We start from the raw sequence: 24,334 nt of genomic DNA, 5'->3' as shown, positions 1-24,334 counted from the left end.
TGGGAACAGTTTGGGGACGGCCCCTTCCTGTTCCTATATGACTGTGCACCAGTGCACAAAGCAGGTCCATAAAGATGAGATGAGCCAGTTTGGTGTGGAAGAACTTGACTGGCCTGCACAGAGTCCTGACCTCAACCCCATAGAACACCTTTGGGATGAATTAGAGCGGAGACTGTGAGCCAGGCCTTCTCGTCCAACATCAGCGTCTGACCTCACAAATGTGCTTCTGGAAGAACGGTCAAAAATTCCCATAAACACTCCTAACCCTCGTGGAAAGCCTTCCCAGAAGAGCTGAAGCTGTTATAGCAGCAAAGGGTGGGCTGACATCATATTAAACCCTATAGATTAAGAATGGGATCTCACTCAAGTTCATATGTGTGTGAAGCCAGACGAGCGAATACTTTTGGAAATATAGTTTATGTCCTGGGCCTGCGTGAAAGAAAATAACTTGCCAGTAGTTGCCACTTGTCTGGATTTGTGACCAAACAAAGAAAACCAAGAGACAGAGTACTGTGGAAAGTAAGACTGTTAGTTTCCAGACTCTGATTATGATTCCAAGTGATGGGAATCGATTGAGTCGATCCCAAGAGTTCAATCCACACTACAATTTTCTTGATGCTTGACGCCAAAGATCAAGACACAAGTCCCATTTGCGCATGCACTTTCACGAAGGGATTAAATGGTAATTAAACGTGAAAGTGTTACTAAATTGAAACACCAGCAAGACTGACTTTCCACAAACTTGCCAGGAGGGCTCTTGCATCAACAGAAGCCAATACATTAAAAGGAAAACAATGTCATGATTGCAGCCAGCAAAGCTGAAAGTTTCTGCAACACTTCTGTTGTTACAGTTTGAGTCTTCAGTGTTTCCGAGTGAGAGCGTCACCAGAGTATTTTGGTCATGGTTATAGTGGCATGCTGCTCAAGAGAGGCAGCAAAATCTACCCCTTCAATGTTTGTGGCTGCTACTGCACAAAAGCAATGCAGTGTGGCCAAAAAGCAGAACAGTTGTGTGAAGCTTTTGTTTTTACCACAGGTGTACAGCTACATTGACTGTATATCACTTTTTGTTCCAAATTTTACTTTGTCTAAAGCAGGGCTGCCCAAAGCTTGGGCCAAGGACCAAGACGGCTTGTGAGGACCTGCCAGCCAGCTTCCCCACGCCTGGATATCTTTATACTATCCGTTAACTCAAATTCTTATTTTTTATAGTTAAGTACTTCAATAAAAGTGCAGTGTAATATTACACTCGCTGTCAAAAACACAGTCGCACCCAGGAGGGAGTGTCTGACTGCAATGCTATTCAGAAGGAAGAAAAAGGTTCCCAGAAACAATAAATGCTTAAAAATGTAGACTTATATGGACAATATTTATTGAGCTACCCATAGAGAAGTTGTGTCTCTCCGTATGGCATCGTGCCATCATTTTTGCTAATGTAACATGCCAGATGCCTCGGCATGGAGTTGTAGAGGTTCCTAATGGTGTCCTGCGATAATCCAGCCCATGCAGCTTGAATATTCTGCCGCCAACAGCGTGCTATGGTAATATCCACATGATACGTCTTCCACGAGCCCTACGATGCGACCTCTCTCAAACTCTTCCTACTGTTTGAATCTTTTCCGAAGCATATTTAACTTCCAAAGGATGCTACTAACACAACAGCACGAGTCAGAATGGAAAGCATGCGCATCGGGACGATCTTATACAGCAATCGACTCATTTTGGGATTCACTCCCAGCCCTAGTGAAAAGATAAACAAATATAACTAGTTTGCTCGGCTTACTAACATTTCTCATGTTTGTGCACTGATTGGCTGGAATTAATAGCCCCCCTCTCATAGAACTTGCCCTCCGAAGGTGATTCAACAAGCTCAGTTGGACATACAAACAATAATAAGAGCTGAGAAGAGCTGGCAGTGCAGGTTACGCCACAAAAACTATGACAGTGTTGGTAACTCAACCAAGAGCGGTCCGATGGCAGCTGACAGCATGTCAGGAATCCTAATGTGGGAATCCTAACTGGAATTACTGTGTGGTTGTAGTCCATCGCTGGACTCTTAAATAAAGTCTGTCAAGTAGTGACAAAGGCTTACTTTCCCAACTCCGAGATATACGAATCTTTTAGTGCCAAGAACAAGCATTCCTTAATCGTTCTTTATTCTTAACCCGCTGAAGACAGCAGTTAGTCTTCAGGGACAGGCTACAAACTATTACCCGGACCAGTATTAACGCTGCTGTACTCACGTACACACATCATTTCCATCAATGCCTTGTAAAGGACAAGGCCTACAGAACTAATTGATCGGCAGAGAGAGCTATAGTTAAGCAGACAAAAGAGCCCATCCACCTGTACATGGCCATCGAACATCACTCTAAACCAGAGAGAGAGAGAGCGAGAGAGAGAGAGAGAGAACACATGGTCAGTAAAGCTCCCGCAAACAGAAGGGGTCAAACAATTCTGCTCTAAGCTAATCTATAAACAAGCAGAACACACAGAAGCCTAAGACAGCTCTGTGTTCTGAGGTCAGTCATGTCGTGTCAGCTGAACTACAGCGGTCAGCATGTGTATAAACCACCACATATCATTAGTACAGCCAAGTAACTTTACACATCGTTTTGCCTCCACCACTTGATGGCACACGTCCACTTAAAACTCACTTTACATTCAGTTCATTTCAGCAGAGAGCTCTTATTGTCCACTTTATCAGCTCCACTGACCATATAGGTGCACTTTGTAGTTCTGCAGTTACAGACTGTACTCCACCTGTTTCCCTGATACTCTGTTACCCTGTTCTTCAGTGGTCAGGACCCCCACAGGACCCCCAAAGAGCAGGTATTATTTGTGTGTTGGGTCATTCTCAGCGCTGCAGTGACACTGCATATTTGTGTCCATATTCATAGCTCAAACACGAAGCGCTGGTGCCGGATCAGTACTTTTTGTATACCTGTATAGTTCAAATGCTGGAAGTGATATTGGGACAGAAAAAGTTGGATCAGTGCATCTCTAGTGAAAAGCCACAGCGATAAGAGCTTGCCCATTTCAAATTAGCCTCCCGGTAAGGAGTCTTTCATGCGGCTGCTCTGAGTGACATCTCTGGTGCGGTGTAACACATCAGCCGACAGGGAGGACTTCTGTTAATGCTCTTATGTGTTTGTCAATGCACCACTTCACCAGGTAACACCTTTAAAAGAGGCACTGTGTCACAGCTGGTCTGATTCCAGGGAAAAAGCGTTGTGAGCTATAATTATTCAAAAGAACCACAGTCCTCACGCACTCCGTGGACCAGCAGAACCTGTCAGGAAAACACACCCTTCCCTGTCGCTCAATCTGAATTGGCTGCCTGCATAGTGCACTACATAGGCTGGTACACTGAAAAGAATCCAGCTAGAGCTTAACATATTGGTCCAAGCTGCGTTCAGATTGGATTAGATGTCACTTCTCAAATGTGTGTCAAGGTTCGTTTGTTTTCACGGCTAGCCAACATTTAGGAGAATTTACCCTGCATCTCCTTCAGTTTTTCTCTTTACACAGTTCTTTCTCTATTTTTAATCAGACACGCTATCAGAATCAGAGTCATGCCCTGTGATGGACTGGTGACCTGTCCAGGGTCTGTCTTGCCTTCCACCCAATGTCGGCCGGGAAAGGCTTCACCTCCCCCTGCAACCCAGAAGGATAAGCGGCTTGGAAGGTGTGTGTGTGTGTGTGTGTGTGTGTGTGTGTGTGTGTGTGTTGTAGTCAGCATCATGAGAGGCCCATGCTCATAGATGTGTGGGAAATGAACCAACAAATCGACTGAGGAGAGTGAAACCAAGTAAACCACAAAAAAAAACATACAACAATACTGAAACTTTATCAAATGTTCGGTAGTGACAATATTAGCTCATTTTGAACATAACATAAAAACGCTGGCCGGAACATTTCCAACAAACACAGTTCTGGATCTAAGGGGCCGAGCCCAACTCCTGAAAAACAACCCACACCATGATCCCCCCTCCACCAAACTTTACACTTAGCACAATGCAGTCAGACAAGTCCCGTCTCCTGGCAACCGCCAAACCCAGACTCATCCATCGGATTTCCAGATGGAGAAGCGTGATTGGTCACTCCAGAGAACACGTCTCCACTGCTCTAGAGTCCAGTGGCGGCGCTTTACACCACTGCATTCCACGCTTTGCATTGCGCTTGGTGATGTAAGGCTTGGATGCAGCTGCTCGGCCATGGAAACCCATTCCATGAAGCGCACTATATGTTTTTTTCACTGTCATTTTCTTATTTGCAGAAAAAATTGTCTCCATAGTGACAATTCTTAAAGTTACAAACTGATTTTCAGACTAAACAATGGGATTTTACTGCTCACCAAATTAATTTCATTTGTCAAATATCAAAAACATATAGATGTCTAAAATCAGTGCTGTGTATTTTATAGTTTATTACTATTTTTTATAGCTTCGTTTTTTTCCCCTTTGGAAGAAGGAGGTTAAACCAGTATAACTGCTCATAGATCTTAATGAATGTATGTAAATACTTATTATTTAAACTAATATTATTTGATCCATCTTTGATTTAATAACAGCTATTAAAGACATTACCTGCTACGTTAAACAACGGTATCATTAGAAATGGAAGGTTAAAATGTGTGATCAGGCGGTTTTGGGTAAAAAAAAGTTCTCAGGCTGTTTTCAGGTTCAGACCGAAACTACTTCTGGCAATATCTGTGCTAATTCTGGATTTGTTTGAATGAGCTGCGGGTCAGAATGCGTGAGAACGCAGACTGAGTGCACAACAGAACCGGTCTCCATTTACATCCCGTATATCTGAATTCTCTGATCTAATTCAGAGGTGAAAAGGCTACTGTAAGTGCTCATAGTGGTTGACACATGTGACCCTAAACCCAAACTCACAGCACATACTCAGCATGAAGCAGACACACACTTATGAGCCCACACAGACCATTCTGCCCTCCCTTAGCCTCCTGACCCCACCCCATCAATTATTTACCAATCCTTCCAGTATTTATCATCATTTATTTATGCTTATCGTGACACCTCCTGCTGAGTTTCCAATCGCTCACGGTCCCAGTGGCCTCGTGTTTACGTGTCTGTGTGGCCGACTTGAAAAAGTAGTTGGGTTGACAACGTTTTGGCAGATAATACAAACGTGGCGGCCTCACAACCGTCTCACCCGTTCTCACACAACACCTGTGGGACCACCTTTGCAATTCAAATGCTGGAATTTAAACATCAAATAAATTGCGCCGTACACTAATGCACCATTTTCACAGCCATTGTTATTATTGTTATTGTTATTATTATAAAATTTCACAGACAATTATTGCAGGTCTCAGGTCAGCATTCATTTAGTCACCCTGCTGAGCTGTTTCTCATGGTTGCTAAGCTAAACTGTCACAACCCGGGTCATTTAAGCACTCCGACTCCACCTCCGGCACATATAACAACGGAATTTCCGAGCTAATTAAGCAGCAGGCCAACTTAAAATGGGGGATACGCCAAATATGTAGCCAAGAAACAACACATTCAGATTATTTCTTCCAAAGATAGCTGCCGCGAGTCGTTACAGATTGGATCGTTACAGAGGATTATAGCTGAGAGGGAGATATAATGGCGGCTAAGTCAGGACCCCTCCACTGCATTCACAAGCCAATGAACCCAATGACCCTTATCAGATTAAGTATGCATGAAGCCGAGTTACGTGTGGCTTATCTCGGTAAGCTCCGGTCTTGTGCTGGAAAGAGCTTGGCTGAGTTCAAGAGGAGGGGAGAGCGAGTGAAAGAAGGAGAAAGGAGAGAATAGAAAGAAAGAGTGGGCGCAGTGAGGCGAGAAATGAGAGAGCTCAGGTTGGCTTGACATGATGGTGCAAAGCCGCAAAAGGACGCAAAAGGGTGTGGGGGTTGGGGGGTGCTAGAGCTTACCTGCTTTTTCTTATCTCTGTTTCACTAAGCCCTTCGTTTTTACTCTCTTCTTCTCTCCTACTCCTCTCCTCGTCACCTTAGTTTGTCCTGCTGCACTGACTGCGCTGACGTTTGCCTGTGTGTAAGAGGGAGCTTGATAAGGTATATATGTGTATGTGGTTAAAACACTTGCCAAAATTTAATTCAAATGCACTGCATTATACACCAAACATGCAGAGCATTCTGACCACCTCCTCGTTTCTACACTCACTGTCCACTTTATCAGCTCCACTGACTGTATAGCTGCACTCTGTAGTTCTACAGTTACAGACTGTAGTCCATCTGTTTCTCTGATACTCTGTTACCCTGTTCTTCAGTGGTCAGGACCTCCATGGACCCTCACAGAGCAGGTACTGTTTGGGTGGTGGGTCATTCTCAGCACTGCAGTAACACTGACGTGGTGGTGGTGTGTTAGTGTGTATTGCGCTGGTCTGAGTAGATCAGACACAGCAGTGCTGCTGGAGTTTTTAAACACTGCATATCCATTACTTACAGCTTGTTACTGTAACCTAATATCTTTTCACCATTCGCCTGTATCATTGTTCTATGTAGCTGTTGTCGGAAAGAAAACCTCATATCTCCAAAAGGGAAACTTTACAGGAGAAGGAAAAAACCTACTTTATTTTTTAATGCAAGTCAATGGAACCAGAATTTTCTCCAAGTTTGTTTTGGACCATTTCTTTTAGTCCATTTACACATAATGTGGTTTTCAAATGATGCCAAAAACTAAAAAATGACAAAAATGGAGATACAAGGTTTTCTTTCGACAGCCCTGATATGCGGCCCTTGGCATGTATTTCTCCCCTTTATACATAATACTGGTCATTCATGGTGGGCATTCTGAGTGAATTGCTTACAATGCTTAAATTTAACATTCACATAACTTTGCAAAGTAAGCAATTTTGTTTCCATGTCAAACTAAAAGTGTTCTTCAGGCATTTATATTTGGAATAGCTATGATGTCTAATTATTGGAGTCCAAACAGGCAGCGGACATCAGAGCTAGGTCCTCAGTTGAGGCCATAAATGTCAAAACTGGCTCAGAAAACGAGAAAATAACCCACTGCAACAATAAGGATCTTTTCTGCTGGCACCCTTATGAGATTTGCGATGCTTTATTGTAACAGTGGTACACATTACCTTTTCTAGTGAAAGCGTTTCCATGTGTTTTACTTGGGGCTTGCATCAGATGTCAACATATATTTTACCTTAAATTTTGCGGCTGTGCTTCAGTGAACAGCTCTTCTATTGAACAATAGACAGAAACTCATCAGCTGGGTTAAAGCTTGCGTCCAATGACTTTTCCTGGCATGATGTTTTATTTCAAGAAATTGATCCCACCCATTGTAAATCAAAACAAAACTGCATGATGTCACTGTCATTTCCTAATTATACTGATAGTGAACTGGAAAAGTAAGGCTTTCTGTCCAATAGGAGAAGTACCTTCATACCACACACTCTCAAAAAAAGGGTACTTAACTCTCACTGGGGTGGGACCCTCAAAGCTCCATCTCAGCACCTTTAGTCAGGGAACATAACTGAACCATAATCCACTGAAATGATCTGTTCTAAACTGGACTGACTCCACACACCCCACCTCGCCTCACCTCCAGGCTTTTATTCCACTGTTTCTGTTTTAAATCATTCGGTTATGAAAAGGTACAAACACCAACTTTTCACCTGGAGGAACTGATTTAAGCTCCACAATCAGACCTTAGAACCACTGTAGAACCTTTCAGGGAACATTTACACTGTTTGTACCTTGATGAACGAAAAATGTTCTGCTGTTCTTATTTTATAGACATTTATTTATTTATTTCTTAGTTTTCAGAAATGGTCTTCTCTGAAGGCCTAGAGGGCCCAAACAGGCAGTCCAGGCATGTCAAAGGAAAACCTTCCAGGCCTGTGGAGGCTGTGGAGCCTCACTGTGGAGATCAGCGTTTACCCTAATCCCTCTGAATTCAGTTCCTGAAGGCCTTGCTTATTAGCTGATGAGCTGAATCAGGTGTGTTTACTGACAATGTGAGCTGAAGTCAGCAGAGTTTTGGCCAACGAGGACTGGAGCCTGACACGTGAGGCAGTCTAAACATCCATTGATCCATCCATCCATCCATCCATCCATCCATCCATCCATCCATCCATCCATCCATCCATCCATCCTCAACCACTTATCCGAGTCCAGGTTGTGGGGGCAGCAGCCTAAGCAAAGAGGCCCAGGCCTCCCTCTCCCCTGCCACCTCCTCCAGCTCTTCCAGAAGGATACCGAGGTGTTCCCAAGACAGTCGAGAGATATAATCCCTCCAACGTGTCCTGGGTCTTCCCCGGGGTCTCCTCCCCATCGGACATGTCTGGAACACCTCCCTAGGGAGGCGTCCAGAGGCCATCCTTACCAGATGCCCGAACCACCTCAACTGGCTTCTCTCAACGTGGAGGAGCAGCGGCTCTACTCCGAGCCTCTCCTGAATCGTCGATCTTCTCACCCTATCTCTAAGGGAGAGCCCGGCGACCCTGCGGAGAAAGCTCATTTGAGCCGCTTGTATCCACGATCTCGTTCTTTCGGTCACTACCCAAAGCTCGTGACCATAGGTGAGAGTGTGTGCAGTCTAAACACCTGCCAGTAAATACCTGGGCTAGCATTAGGGTTTAGGGTTTGACTTGTGATGCATCCTAGAAAAGGTGAAGGTGTTGAGTATTTTGTTGAGGGGTTGAGCAGTTTGATGTGGAGAATTGTTCACAGTGGTGGTGATAGGAACCAGATGTGATGTGTTTAAATGATTAAAAGCATTGAATTATTACTAATACATTGTCTGATGCCTGAGACAATAAATTACAGTAATCTGGAGAAAGGAAAGTTTTACAGCGGTCCCACATTTTGAATACCGTCATGCTGGAGAGGTGCTTGCAGGGCCAAACTGTTCCCATCAATGACTTTTTTTTTCCAGATTTGTCACTATTTTACTGTTATAACATTACATGTGAAAATCAGAAGATGCCTATAGGTTCACTGCTTGTTTCAGAGAGTAAATAAAATGGAATAAAATAAAATATTAGTGTTCAGAATTGCAAGCCCTGGTTCCTATCAGCACCACTGTAAAGAATAACAAGCTGGTCACTTTCTCTCCAATTACAATCACATCAAAACACTCTGGATAACTTTGCTTACATCTTACCTATTTAATTAAGTAGAAACGTTCTTTGATTTATTTATTGCAATTTTATTTTATTTGTATTAATTGAAGGACATTTAAACGGGCACCTAACCATCCTTAATAAACCTCTGATTGCCAACACACACTGGGCTCAGCACAACCATGACTGGCATACTTTGTACACAAGTTTCTAAGCTAAATGAGCTGACCCCAAAGTGTGTGTGTGTGTGTGTGTGTGTGTGTGTCTGGCTTGCATTCCTGTAGCTCTGTGTGAAAGTGTCTCTGTGAGTTGTGGCTTAAGGCCAAGCCCTGACTGATACACCACACTGAAAATGTTTCTGTTGGCCTGCTAATAAGAACCAACCTGTCTTCTCACGGAGTTTGGACAGGCCAGATTTTGCAAACAAACAAAGTTTAAATCAAAACATGTCATTTCACATTAGTTCCTCTTCAAGGGTTGGAGGCTTATCTAAACTGTTTACAGGTGGCCTCGATACGACACTCAGTATCAGGCTTGGGCTGATACCTGCAGAAATTAGGAGGCAAACAACTAGGAGGCAAAACAAGTCAACAGACAATTTGGCTACTTTAGACTAATACTGTATTTGAGGCAGGTGGAAAGGTGAAGATGCAAGGAGTAGAGGTCGTAAAGGTGGATGACTTCAAATATCTTGGGTCAACCATCCAGAGCAATGGACAGGGTAGAAAAGAGGTGAAGAAGAGGGTGCAGGCAGGATGGAGTGGGTGGAGACGGGTGTCAGGGCTGATGTGTGACAGAAGGATAGCAGCAAGAGTGAAAGGGAAGGTTTACAAGACAGTAGTGCGTCCTGCTATGATGTCTGGTTTGGAGACTGTGGCTCTGTCTAAAAGACAGGAGGCTGAGCTGGAGGTGGCGGAGATGAAGACGCTGAGATTTTCGTTGGGAGTGACAAGGATGGACAAGATTAGAAATGAGCAGATCAGAGGGACGGTGAAGGTGGAGCAGTTTGGAGATAAAGCCAGAGAGGCCAGGTTGAGATGGTTTGGACATGTGTTGAGGAGGAATAGTGGATATATTGGGCAAAGAATGTTGGAGATGGAGCTGCTGAGTAGAAGGACAAGAGGTAGACCTCAGAGAAGGTTTATGGATGTAGTGAAGGTGGACATGGAGATGGTTGGTGTAAAAGTAGAGGAGGCAGTGGATAGGGCAAGATGGAGGCAGTCATTAATCACAATTAAGTAGAAGGCAATTTATCATCTGATGAAATTTCATTGATGATTAATTTGACAGGCCTAAATTCTACAACTGTGTGTACAAACCCATTGCCGAGAATTTATAAGTGCAGTACACACACACACACACACACACACACACACACACACACACAAACATGCTTGCACACACTTCTTTTTCCACTGCATGTAACGTACGTTGGTGTTAAGCTAAGTGTATGAAAGCAAGTTTCTGTTTCCAGTGGATTCCGACGGCAGTCGGAATCTCCCTGAAGTGTAAATGAGTTCTGTCACAGAGAAAGGAATAACAGGTTTTGTTTGCATGTCAGCAATCCTTTCCCATAAAAACACTCTGCTGTGTCTGCCCATCTTTCCACCAACCTGTCATCATCTTTTCTGAACTCGTCCCTTCACTGTCTTCATGTTTACCTTATCACACTCAAACGTTCTGCCTCTAATTATCTATAATTTGACCACCAGCAGCATTTATTCTCTACCTGCAATGTAGTTTATGTTGTGTAACAAATGTCAATGTAATTTATAAACCTTTAACAACACTCAGTCATTCTGCACAAAGCAGAGGGGCCTTCTAGGCCTTCAGGAAGCTAAAAATACATGTTGAGAATACATTTTTACTCAACGGAGTCATGCTTGTGCACATTCTATGCTGTAGTCTTTGCCGTGGGTTCGACAAATTTCACAGGCAGTGAGTGAGGCAAGGTGACAAAGTAGCAGGTCATTCATTTCCAATTGTACCTGCTATTATAAGGCTTATTTCTCTGTAAGCCTTGCCATATTATGTTCACACCAAGCTAATAGTCTCAGCAATATACTGGGTGATCCAAAAAGATTGGTCCGGTTTCAAAACGACGAGGCGCCGAGGAACCAATCACAATCCAATTGTAATAAAGGGTCATAGAGTTTCTGACCGGCTCCTTCAGTCTGAGAGGAGCTGAGACCCCTGAGCAGAGTGTTCTGCGTTCTCCACGTCAATAAGAGTGAATCCGTCAGAACTGTGCAGCCTGATTTTCATCAGCAGTGAAGCTCCAGCAGCTCAGAGCGTTCGGCGCTGGTTCCACAGCACTGGATGATCTCCGAAATCCCACTGAAAGAGCCGTGAGAGCAGCGACGCCCGACACGCTCAGTCCAGTCTGGGATGAGTTTGACTGTGGTGTTGATGTCGTCCGTCCAGCTGGAGGAGGTTCAGACTGAGACCTTGTAGAACTACATAATAAACTTTACACTCATTTAAACCGTTTACAGCTCACTGCACTGATCTGTGATGAAATCTTCTTGCATCACCCTGCATTTAAGAAATATTACGATATCGAACTTTTCTCTTACAGCACTCGCGTAAGGGTGAATGAAAATATATAAACGCCGTACACTTTCATGCATGTGTGAAGGATTTTTCTTCCACCTTTATCAGCTCGTTTTAGTCTTTCCTGCGTGGTCTGAAAATGCTTTGTAACCCATCCAATCATTGCTCTTCAATAACCAGTGGGTGGTCCCATGTGACATCATCAAGCATGCTGGGGTTAAGAGAGCGTATCTCAAACAGCCCACACACCACCACATCACGATAAGCTGAAAAACCCCACTCAAGCGCTAACAGGAAACACACACAGCAGCTCCTGCTGATTAGCAAACACGCTATTAGCAGGGTGAAGTGCTTCTGAATAAGGAGAGCGGCTCCCTGCTGTTCTGTTTAGGGTTGATGCAAAAGCATGGCCCAAAGAGAAAAAAGGGGTGGGTGGGTTGGGGGGTTGGAGACAGGCCTTTGCCTTTACTCAAGACTTTGTTTGCACCTAACAAAGCCAAAAAGAAAAAAAAAAGACACCATCCGCAAAATCCAGGAAACTGTCTCCCTTTTCGGAAGTCAAAATCCCGGATCAGGCCCAATCTGTTCCACCCGGGCAGCCCCGAGAGCTGGCAGCAAGGGCAGCCCCTTCTCGGCTTGAGGAAAAGAAGAGGGGATGAATAAAAATCAAAAATAACACACGGTTTAAGATTTTTATTTTTATGGTGTTTTTTTACTTTCGGTCTATAAATGTTTACATTAATGTTTGCAGGATCTTTGATTTCCTCAGTCCTGCTTGGTCTGGATCCTCAAATCTGCTGGTAGTTCCACGTTCCAAGTTCCGCTCCATGGGTGACTGTGATTTAGCATATCGGAATTCTGGTTCTTTATTTCTTTTCCCTTCTTTTTAATTCTTGTTTCGTTTTAAGTTATTCTGCGTCTCTTTTTACGATGGGAGTTTGACGACTTTCCTTTTTAGAGCTGTTTTCATGAACTGTTCTGCTTTGTTTGTGAACTCCGGATTTTTTTTTGTATTATTTTCTGAAATTTCCTTTTAAAGTGTTTCATGGATTTCGTTTCATGGGTTTTCTGTGTCCTTTTAAGGACAATATTAAGACTCTTCAGATGGGTTTATATTTACAATTACATTTACAGCGTTTAGCAGACGCTCTTATCCAGAGCGACTTACAAGAAGAGCTTTGTCTGTCTAGAGAAAGTAGCTTTGATAGTTACCAGTAGGTTAGAGAGAAAGATGGTCCTGAGCTCAGATACTGATAGAAACAAAAGTCAGTGTAGATACAGAGAGAAAAGGAGCAGAGCTGAACACAGAACTCTGTGCCATGCAATACAATACAATAAACTATAATACAATAAACTACAATACAATAAACTACAATACAATAAACTACAATACAATAAACTACAATACAGAGTGCAATAAAATATGATATATAAGTGCAGCACAATATATTGCAATCAATACTTAATTCAGTGCTGATTTAAGTGCTGTGTAAAGAGACGGTCTTCAGTCTGCGTCTGAAGACAGTGAGAGACTCTGCTGTACAGACAGCCAGTGGGAGGTCATTCCTCCTCTTGGGCTCCAGTACAGAGAACAGTCTCCACGCTTGTCTTCCACGCGCCTTGAAGGATGGCTGGTCAAGCCGAGCTGCACTCGAAGCTCGAAGGGCTCATGGTCCAGTTTGAGATTTCACTATTGCCATCAAGTCGGTAGGGGCTGGTCCATTTCTGGCTTTGTAGGCCAGCATTAGGGTCTTAAACCTGATGCAGCTACAGGAAGCCAGTGAAGGGAGCGCAGCAGTGGGGTGACATGGGGAGATTGAAGATAAGCGGTGCTGCCGCATTCTGGAGTTGAAATTGGGTTTATGAATTTTGCTTTATTTTCCTGTAAAGCACCTTGAGTTGATGCTTTCATGAAACGTGTGCTATATAGATAAAATATAGTATTATTATTATAATTATTATTATTATTATACTTGTATTATTATACCTGTAGATTTAGTTGAGCTGTGAGCAATGAGGGATCAAAGGGGAGGAATCGAGAACCCCCTGCTGTGAAAACCACAACTCTCCACAAAGACAATAAGGCCAAAATAAAAGTCAGCACAACTGCATCTTCCATGCAGTGAAACACCACATGTACACTAGTGAACACACACACTAGGGGGCAGTGAGCACACTTGCCCAGAGCGGTGGGCAGCCCTATCCGGGGGTTAGGTGTCTTGCTCAAGGACACTTCAGTCATGTACTGTTGGCTCAGGGGATCAAACCGACGACCTTCCAGTCACAGGGCTGGTTCCCTAACCTTCAGCCCACGACTGCCTCCATTGAGGAATTTATAGAACAGTAACAGCAACTTGAAGCCATTTTTTGGAACAGACTGATATCCGGTCTAAGGATTTAAGAATGGGGGGGGGGGGTGTCCCTTTTTTTTACCCCTAATGAGACTCTGACAGCTGCACTTTAAAACAGTACAACCTGTTTGATTGTCTTTTTTCTTAGTCCAGTTAGACGACCATTACAGTGATCAATCCTGGAATCTAGGTATGCTTCAGTCAGAAAATCTCTGATCTTGTTGATGTTCTTAGGGTGAAAAAAAGCTAATTTAGTAACTGCTTTGACACGACTGCTAAATCTAAGATCAGAGTCCATAAATTTCCTTGCTCATACACAAAGCCGACAATACAGTCTGCTTCGGTACATTTCCATGGTAATTTATCCTAGAAGCACAAAATGCAGAGTGTAAAACCAACAAACCTCCGAAACAGGCAGAATTTCTATATTACGGATTCGGGTAAAGCAGTTGTGGTTTACATATAGTGCATACGTTTTCCTGTTTTAGGCAGCAATGTGTTTTCTAGTGCAGCCAAATCCATCATCTGCTACCTTCTAAGAGTTCGGTCTTCACCTTACACCATTTACATTGTCAAAGACTCCAACAAACCCACCAAAACTGTACTTGAAACTCCTGAAGAGCACACGGTGACCTTTTCAACAGGCATAAACACCTGACAGCATCGTTGACACCTAGAGTCAAGCAACACCACCTTTTTGGCAGCTGTTAGCGGGACAGGAAACTGGTACACTCACCCAGAGAAGGCTTACCGAGACCAGTCAAAGGAGGCGCAGGATGTGGTTTTCATCCATTATAGATGACTGGCAGACCTATTGGCTGTTTGTTTGTGTCATGCCCCGGTCTGTGGGGTTGTGAAGGAGCTGCTACAGCAGTTCAGGTTTAGCGTTTAATGGCAAAAGGTCACCAAGGACAACCAGCTATAGCCTGGGGGAGGGGAGGGATGGCAAGGGATGAGGGCTGAATGTGCATGGCTAGATGGATGTCTAGATGGATATACACAGGAATCAAGAGAAGTTGAATGGAGGGAAAAGGGAGGGCACATGTCTAGAGTGTAAATAATGTACGAAAACAGAGGCTGGAGCCAACAGAGCCCTTCCCACCCCAGCAGCAAGGCCACACACATACACAGCAGGTGAAGGGGGGCTTATACTTTCTATTCAAGACCATGACTTCACTGCCATAAACCAGACAAGTTGTACCAATGTGGGGGGATGTCTGAGCCAATGAAATATTCACCAGGCCTTGCTTTAGCTGCACACACAGTGCAAACACAGTGTTCGCTGAATACTTGGTTTTTGTGCTTACACATGTAAGCCTTTGTGTACGGTATGCCTTTGTATATATTGTGCCTTAAAGACACAGGAAAAGAAGAAAACTTGCATTTTTCACTCTCGAATTACATTCTAGAGCTCAATTTCTCTCTTTCTCATGCGCATAACGTTAGACGTCTGCTCACCAAACCCCGTACAAAACTATTTCGTTTTCGGGCCGGATTTAGGCCGATTTTTCTCATTAGACTTGGTTCAGGCTCTGGCTTGTTTTAAAGAGGGTGGACGCACCCTTAAAGAAACCATGGATGATGAGAGGGATGTGTTGGGTTCCACCATAAATTTACAGATACACAGTTATCAACAGTGAGCCACGTCCCACCCAGCAACCCAAATACAATAATCCACTCTGAACAGAGAATTACCTACATACCTACTATATTACCTACTTATATGGAAACAGGGACACATACATTCCTAGAAAGCGGTGTGTGTGTGTGTGTGTGTGTGTGTGTGTACGGTAGCAAGCTTGATTTTATAGCATCTTATGGAAAAATCTTTAAAATAATCACTGATTTATGTCTTACATCAGCCACATGACTAATGGTTATTCTCAAATAACATTTTTTTGCTGTCCCAAATTGAATGCAGACAATTGAAGCCTGCAAAAGACCTCTGATGTTTATTTGTAGCTTGGGCCATTGTTTAACATATTAAATGTGACATAATACAACCACACAATTATGTGTTGTGTTACATATTTTTATTTTCAAAATTTACCAAAAGAAAGAATGATGTTATTTATTGTTATTTCGACCTCAGATTCTTGGGCTTCGCTCATTTTCAGTGAAGAGCATATAAAATAACCCATTTTCAGGGTCTTCACTCTGTTCACCCCCCACACATTTATATTACACATGTTAGTGTGTGTGTGTGTGTGTGTGTGTGTGTGTGTGTGTGTGAGGGTGGACAACATAGACAGGCTGCTGACTGGCTACAGCTGCTAAAGACGAACCATACGCTGCACACTTGTGATATTTTAAACATCTGGTATTTTTACATAACTTTTTATGGCTGTATTGGTTTAAAACAACAATTCAGTGGGTCCACCAGACCACTGAGTACCAACAACATCAACACCACCTAACCTTCAACTCAAACTTCTCTTTCTTGAGATTTCTAGAGACTAACAACGAGTTGTTCAAATCAACACTAATATCCATGCAGTGTTTTGTATTGAAAACCTCTTGAATTGAAAGTCTTGAAACATGTGACACCACCAACACAGGAAAAACACTGACAGGATATAAAAAGAGTTCTCTATGTCACTGACATCGGCTTTGCTTTGGTTTACAGTGCAACCCAACCTGCTCTCAATCAATCGCCACTCTCCCAGGGAGAGGGGCATAGACAGAGCCAAGGTAAAATAAGCAAAATAGAAAAACAAAGAGAATGAAGGAAAATGAAGGTGCTATAAGGTTACTGTAAGTCCCTGAGGAAGCATTCAGACCTGGCAGGTTTGGTTTGATTAACACAAATCCTGGTGTGGATGCTCTGTTAGGAATGTTCTATTCGCTGGAACAAGTGAAAACACTGCCATACAAATTCTGGTACGCACCAAATAATGCCGGCCTCACACCAAAGGACCTTTCGGGCGATTTTACTGCTGACAGTGTCAGAATGAACTTGTGAGTCTTGCTACAGTTGCATTGTGCTTGCATCATCTCAATCACTTGATGTAAGGTGTTCAAAATAGATGACTTAATTCATTCTTTTCACTTGACGTTGCAATCAATTCAACTGTGTTAAATATGATCATGCACCAAGTATTCCCTCTTCTGCCTTCACACACATGAACTTGAGTGACGTCCCATTCTTAATCCATAGGGTTTAATATGATGTCGGCCCACCCTTTGCAGCTACAACAGCTTTAACTCTTCTAGGAAGGTGTTCCAAAAGGGTTAGGAGTGTGTTTACGGGAATTTTTGTCTGTTTTTCCAGAGGCCCATTTGTGAGGTCAGACCCTGATGTTGGACGAGAAGGTCTGGCTCACGGTCTCCGCTCTAATTCATCCCAAAGGTGTTCTATGGGGTTGAGGTCAGTCAAGTTCTCCCACACGAATCATCACGTTGTTCCCAGTCGCCTCCACTTTGTTATAATAAACCACGCGGGAATTCTCTGAGCTCCTGAGAGCGACCCATTCTTTCACTAATGTCTGTAGAAGAAGTCTGCAGGCCTAGGGGCTCGGCTTTATACACCTGTGGCCATGGAAATAATTGGAACACCTGATTTCAATGATTGGGATGGGTGAGTGAATACTTTTGGTAATATAGTGTAAGTCTCGGCTTATGCAAGCAGTGACATGCCGGGGGCTCGCGTGAGAGCGAGTGAACACATGCACATGGCATGAGAATATGCAAGGGAGAAAAGTCAAATTACTCCACTTTAGAACAATAATCATATTAACTCAAAATGCACTGGCATTTGTTTTAACATTTCAAGTTCGCTATGCATGTAATAGTAATGTAAGGAAACGTGCAGAGCGTAAGAAACTTTCTGTTACCGTGGTTTCTTATTTTGTTTGGCTGTTTTTTATGGTTTAGTTCCCAATCAACAATGCTGAATCAGTGCATTCTCACACTGAATCCTCACACTAAATCAAAAAGTAGCTGCACATTTGGGTGATGACATGCCAGAATATACAGTTCTACAGTGAGCAAACCCAGCCAACACGCCGTCCCATCTGTACAACTGCACAATCTGATCTCCATTAAGTTAAGTGATACTTCTTTAATCCCACAACTGGGGAAATTCCACCCATCCATGAAGTGAAACACCACATACACACTAGTGAACACACACACTAGGGGGCAGTGAGCACACTTGCCCGGAGCGGTGGGCAGCCCTATCCACAGCGCCCGGGGAGCAATTGGGGGTTAGGCGTCTTGCTCAAGGACACCTCAGTCATGTGCTGTCGGCTGGGGATTGAACCGGCGACCTTCTGGTCACAGGGCCACTTCCCTAACCTCCAGCCCACGGCTGCCCCCATTATGGAGGATGACGGCACACCATCATCATGCACAAGAGGACCATGTTTAGTGGTTGGTTGCTGTCACAGAGCTGCTCAACTGACAGACTCAGGAGAACCTTTGTTCCTAGAGCCATCAGGTTCTTCAACTCTTCCCAGTGGGGCCAGAAGAGAACAGAGAAGAGGGAAGAGGAGACATGAGGACTGAATATGAATCTCTGGCTAAATCATAGGTTTTTTCTATCCATCTGTACATATGGACACCTTGCTGTACATATTGCAGCTTCTGTATCCCCTATCAGGCACCTTGCACAACGAACACTTTATTTCAGTACCAATATGTGCACATATTTATTCAGTATTGTCATTATATGCTGATTCCTGCACCTCCTTGTACAGTCATTATTGCACTGCCATTCTGACCCCAGGATAGATCTTATTGCAGAATTTTATATTTTTTATATAATTATAATTATTAAATAATTTATATTTGTATATATGCCTGTAGATTTTTTGTATTTCTTCTTCTTTTTATATTGTTTCACCCGTATTATTTTTACTGGGTTTTGTGACAGCTATTGGCTTCTAAATTTCCTTCAGGATCAAATTCATTCCAAATCACTGAATTCAGGTGTTCCAATCACTTCCATGGCCACAGGTGTGTAAAGCCGAGCCCCTAGTCCTGCAGACTGCTTCTACAGACATTAGTGAAAGAATGGGTCGCTCTCAGGAGCTCAGTGAATTCCAGCGTGGTGCCGTGATCGGACGCCACCTGTGCAGCAAGTCCAGTCGTGAAATTTCCTCACTACTAAATATTCCACAGTCAACTGTCAGTGGGATTATAACAAAGTGGAAGCGATTGGGAACGACAGCAGCTCAGCCACGAAGTGGTCGGCCACGTAAAATGACAGAGCGGTCAGCGGATGCTGAGGGGCATAGTGCGCGGAGGTCACCGACTTTCTGCAGAGTCAATCACTACAGACCTCCAAACTTCATGTGGCCTTCAGATCAGCTCAAGAGAAAAATTCTTTGAAAAAGTGAGTATCCTGAAAAAACATAGAGCACAAATACTGAAAACTTTAATATTGAATTTAGTTGAATATCTTGTACTTAAATGCCTGTTTAGCCTGGAAAGCAAACAAATGAAAGCATCTTATTCTTGACTTCTGCACATTCTCTATAATAAACAGTTCAGTGCAAGTCCGCTTGGCAAACATTTATGAACCTGATTCCAGCAGTCAATTAGATTTTTAGATCAAGTTTACTAAATGACTAACCTAATTTGAATGCATCACCTAATTAGGCTATACATACACTACTAATTGGTCCTGGTCTTCGTTTTCACATCAGCCCTGTCGGGTTCCATATTTTAGACTGCTGAGATCTGAAAAGCCTAATTGGCTCCAGCACTGAGCTTTACTCACTTTGTTTTCATGACCGGGCAGCCCGAGTTCTTGCCCCTGCAGTGTTTCACCTCATGAAAATTTAATGTCCCTCCCACTTGCTCCTTGCAAAACTGGAAAAATGGCAGAATGAAAACACGACTGTTGGCCATGCTTCTGTTACTTTAACCGGCAGAGAATTTCAGGTGGCTGTGTGTGCGTGTGAAAGAGGTTCAGACCTTTCCCATGTCGAGGTAAAACCTTGCAAGTGGTCCCCAGCTGCCCCCCAAACCACTGGTCCATATTGTGGGAATTTAGGAAGCAAATGCAAACATTAGCGAGACCGCTCCTGTCTGAACTAGTGCTAGCTGGCCAGAGTAAACATGTCAATCAAAACATCTACGCCAAGGTAAAGATAAATAGCCTCACACACACACACACACACACACACACACACACACACACACACACACACACAGTTGTATCAAAGAGAGTTTGTAAACCAATCACAATCATCAATGCAGATACTGTACACACTTTTATTACTACAGCTGTCAGCCTACAGCTTTGTGGCCAGTGAGAGGAGGCTAGAACCAGATGGCGTAAACATTGACAACTGGTCAGCTCCCGAGTGGCACAACCGTCTAAGTGCTGGCCATGTCATCAGAAGGTTGTGAGTTCGATCCCTGGTGATGCTGCAGACGTCCGTAGCCAGGAGTCCAAGAGAGCACAATTGGCCTCACTCTCTCTGGGTGGACAGGATGGCCTCCCTTCTCCCCCCATCACTCTGATACTGGTCAGCGCGGGCATCTGTTAACTGACCTAACTGATCTGGCGGTTGGCGCTTTCGGCCGCCCTGTGACGTTGCGTGAGGGGCAGTTCGAAAAGAAGCAGTGGCTGGTTTCACAGGTCTCAGAGGAAGCCTGTGCAGCCTTCACCCCCATAGTATTGTGTGATTGAAGGAGTCCTAAGTAGTGGGTGGAATTGGAAAATTGAGGAGAAAATCGGGTAAATATCCAAAAAAAGCACTAACAACTGTTTGTGAGATAAGATCAGTCAACATGAAGATACACTGATGTTTTGTGATGTTGCTGGCAGACAACGTTTTTCTAAGAGGTGAGACACACGAAGCTAGACGGCTAGACTGCTATTGGTACCTTAATGGTTTTCTTTCCTACATAATTTGAAAACACCAGCTTTGCAATGATTGTGTATCAATAGAACTGCCCCACAATTACTTGGGAGAGGTTTTTTCGGTCTCACGTCATATAAGCATCTAATAACTGTGTAGTTACATGTTAACAACATATGCAACAATGTAACCCCTTATGATTTAGTCACTATTACAGAACACCTTAAGTAATGACATCACCAACTCCAGTTTTGCCTCATGTAATTACACAATTGTATCTTATTCATTGTAACAGCCTATTCTCTCTTATATAATTACACAATTGTAATAGCAAATGTAATTACATTTGTAATCAGACTGGAATAGCAGCTGTTTTCAAACATCTTTACAAGGAGTAAAAGAAAGTATGTAATAACTTGCATTAAGACATTATTTACACTGTATCTGCAACCATCTGAAGTCATTAAAACTTTTTTTTTCTGTAAAATGTTCTGTAAAATGAAATGTTTTGTTACGATGGCGGCGATATGCTGAGGTATCAGTATCATGAGGCCAGTATCGCGATACTGACTTAACAAACGATATATTGCAGCCTGAGTAGTTTCTAATATTAAAAGGAAAAAGAACTGAAACCAGTCATTATCAGACTATCCTTATTGGCTCAGAAACCTTCCCATTCTCACTCAGCAACGGCAACCACATGAACACATTCAGTGGAGAGAGAAAATGGCAAAATGTCTAATAACTGTGTAGTTACATGTTAACAACATATGCAACAACAATGAAATAATGATTTAGTCACTATTACAGAAGAACAACTTCAGTTTTGCCTCATGTAATTACGCAATTGTGTCTTATTCATTGTAACAGCCTGTTCACTCTTATATAATTACACAATGGTAATAACAAATGTAATTATATTTGTAATCAGACTGGAACGGCAGTTTATTTTGGAATTTTTTTCCCAGCAGTAAAAGGAAGTGTGTAATAACTTCCATTAAGACGTTATTTACACTGTATCTGCCCAGTTTCCTAACATTTAGTCAGTGTTTATGTTGCCAGTGCTGAGACACTGTAACCAGTTTCAGCTTTAAACCAGTCTGTAATGTGACCGTCTGTAGCATTTTCCCCAAAACAGTGTCTACATTACCACTCTGTTATTACACAGTACCTACATAACTACACAGGAGCTGTGAACCTATTTTAAAGTGTAGCTTTAACACTGCATTACAGCAAAGTTCCTGCGTAGTTGTTATAAATATACAATGGCATCAGCCAATCTCATGTGATTAGGTTAACCTGTTACAACACAGTTATTCAGTTATAATTACATAAAACAAGAGAAATGTTACGCAACACATACTTTCTTTAAATGCTGGAAAAGACTTCTGATCTGTGGTGTATCAAAAAGATACACATATGATTATAGGGCAAAACTGAGGTTGATACACATGTGTAACTACACAGGCTGTAGCTCTATAACCCATCTGTAACACTGACCAAACCATCAGTAGTTACATTGTTATTGCATATGTTATTCATGTGTAACAACACAGTTATTACAGACACAGTATAAAATGGGGCCAATGTTGAACTCTAGCTATATCAAGATTAATAACTGGCTTAGGGATGTAGAGAATAGCCACATACAGTTGTATGTAAAAGTTTGTCATATGTGTTATATTTTTCAAATAAGGCAACTCAGCAAATATGAGACAGGATGTGTTAATCTATGTAACTGGACCAGGAGTGTTTAAAGTTTTGCATAAGACTTTGCATAAAGCAAGCATATCTTTTCATCCCTCGATCATTCTAGGGTTATTATTTCAGGTGAGCTGCATAAGCATTCAGTTTGTTAGGACTGTAAAAAGTTTTAATATTTAAATGAGAGCAGGTCACAATGTCCTTTCGCCGAAATGTAGAATAAAACAGCCACTGATAGACACCGAAATTACTTTACTGTAACATCTGTTCCACCAATGTTCTCGGATATTCTCACGGAGGAGGGGCGTCGGACTGCTGGTGTGTCATCACAAAGAAATTCCATTGGCTACTGCAGTTCCACCCTCTACTGAAACTGGCAGTTGATAGGTTATAAGCATATCAATCCTGGGATGGGCTAAATTACATATTCACTCTGACTACACATTTCAATTATTCTTACTCTTTATCTTCAAACGGCATCATTTTTACTAATACTAGAAGCAGCGCATGTCACGAATGCGTCACGATGCCCTCACAATCAGAAAAAAGAGTCCACTACAAAAGGCTTTGAACACAAGTTGAACACTCCGGTTACTCTCTTGAACTGGGTAAAGATTCTATGATTCACTGCCCAATCAAAAAGCTCCATAATTTCTTGGGAAAGAAAATAAAAACATTACATTAACTTCCATTAGTGTTTTAAAAAATGTCAAATTTTCTGTTGTCACTTTCTTGAAAATAGGAAGTTTTGGTCCAACAGCGCCGATATGCTGAGGTATCAGTATCACAAGGCCAGTATCGCGATACTGACTTAAACGATACATTATGCCACCCGGGTAGCTTCTAATATTAAGAGCAAAAAGAAGAACTAGAACCAGTTTTTCTTGCACTTGTCAATCAGACTATCCTTAGTGTTGCACAGACCCTCCCATTCTCACTCAGCAACGGCAACCATGTGCACACATTCAGTGGAGACAGAAAACGGCAAAGTGGAAACACTGGAAAGGCCTGGCGATGTAGCACTGCTACTCCAGGGCTACGTCAGCAGAGCAAGTGCAGCAGAGAGAGAGAGAGAGAGAGAGAGAGAGAGAGAGTGAGGGAGAGAGAAGGGGGAAAGTAGGGCATGTCACACGAGCCTACCTCACGCACAGCGCTGCAGGTCCAGTGTTGGCGGTGTAAGCCCCCGGACTTGGAGCAGGTGGTTTATTGTCCCGCCTGAGACTAGCAGTGGATCCCCCAGAGCAGCCGGCCAAGAGAGAGTAAGAGCAGCGGGGGTCAACGTCCCACTCACGCCACCCTCCTCTCTCTCCCTCTATCTTTTCTCTCTACTGCTCACTAGAGAGTAGACGAAAAGTTTTCAAACAACGAAAAAGGAGAAGTTCTCAAAGCCCTTTCACTTTCTTAAACTGAACTGCTCTCTCTCTCTCTCTCTCTCTCTGTCTCTCTCTCTCTCTAACAGGAAAGCTCTAAGTGCACAGAGAGAGTGAGTACTGGCTGAAGCGGGACACTGAGAGCCATCTGTTGAAACACGCCTGCCGCTTTGCCTTTCTTACGCACTCCCTCGCTCACTCACTCGCCCAGCGGCCGAGAGACGGAGTGAAGGGGGGGTTGTGCTCCCTGCCAGTGCCCAATCTGAACACACAACACACTCTCAGAGAGGCACAGGCGGAGCCTGCCTAGAGAGGGAGAGAGAGAGAGAGAGAGAGAGAGAGAGAGAGAGAGAGAGAGAGAGATATAGAGAGATAATATGAGAGACAGAGAGCACGAGAGAGAGAGAGAGAGAGAGAGATGGACTATGAGAGAGAGAGAGAGAGGAGG

At 43.1% G+C, this 24,334-nt stretch overlaps 1 protein-coding gene across 1 annotated transcript in view; it reads right to left on the bottom strand.

Annotated features, from left to right (window-relative positions):
- sulf2b (sulfatase 2b) overlaps positions 1–24,048 on the bottom strand; it is a 279,026-nt gene extending 254,978 nt beyond the window's left edge. The window contains exon 1 of the mRNA XM_017700971.2: positions 23,657–24,048. The gene's annotated coding sequence lies outside the window, so the exon portion shown is untranslated. The remainder of the gene's footprint in view (positions 1–23,656) is intronic.
- Between the last annotated feature and the right edge of the window lie 286 nt (positions 24,049–24,334).

Source organism: Pygocentrus nattereri, chromosome 9 (genome assembly GCF_015220715.1).
Source record: "Pygocentrus nattereri isolate fPygNat1 chromosome 9, fPygNat1.pri, whole genome shotgun sequence".
NCBI classification, from domain to species: domain Eukaryota; kingdom Metazoa; phylum Chordata; class Actinopteri; order Characiformes; family Serrasalmidae; genus Pygocentrus; species Pygocentrus nattereri.
Note: the sequence above shows the minus strand (reverse complement) of the source record. Positions and strands in the feature narration are given on the sequence as shown.